Source organism: Neophocaena asiaeorientalis, unplaced genomic scaffold, assembly GCF_003031525.2.
Source record: "Neophocaena asiaeorientalis asiaeorientalis breed wild unplaced genomic scaffold, Neophocaena_asiaeorientalis_V1.1 scaffold242, whole genome shotgun sequence".
Classification (NCBI taxonomy): Eukaryota; Metazoa; Chordata; class Mammalia; order Artiodactyla; family Phocoenidae; genus Neophocaena; species Neophocaena asiaeorientalis.
In genome coordinates this window covers 3,274,268-3,274,526 of record NW_020172451.1, presented here as the reverse complement: position 1 = coordinate 3,274,526, position 259 = coordinate 3,274,268, and positions in this window count along the sequence as shown.

Here is a 259-nt window from a genome sequence, read left to right as displayed (position 1 = left end):
CCCGCCTCGCCCTCGTCCGGGTCGTGCGCGCGCAGCTCGATGACCGCGGTGCCCGCCGGCTCGTTCTCAGGCACCGACACCTGGTAGCTGGGCAGCTGGAACTGCGGGGTAGTGCTGCCGCCAGCGCCCCGCCGGGCCCGCCGCGCCGCCCCCGCCCCGACCTGAGGCAGGCTTGGCGGCGACAGCGATGGGGAGGGTGTCCCCGAGGCCGCCTCCAGCGCCAGCTCCACCCGGATGGTGCCGGCCGCGCGCCGCAGGG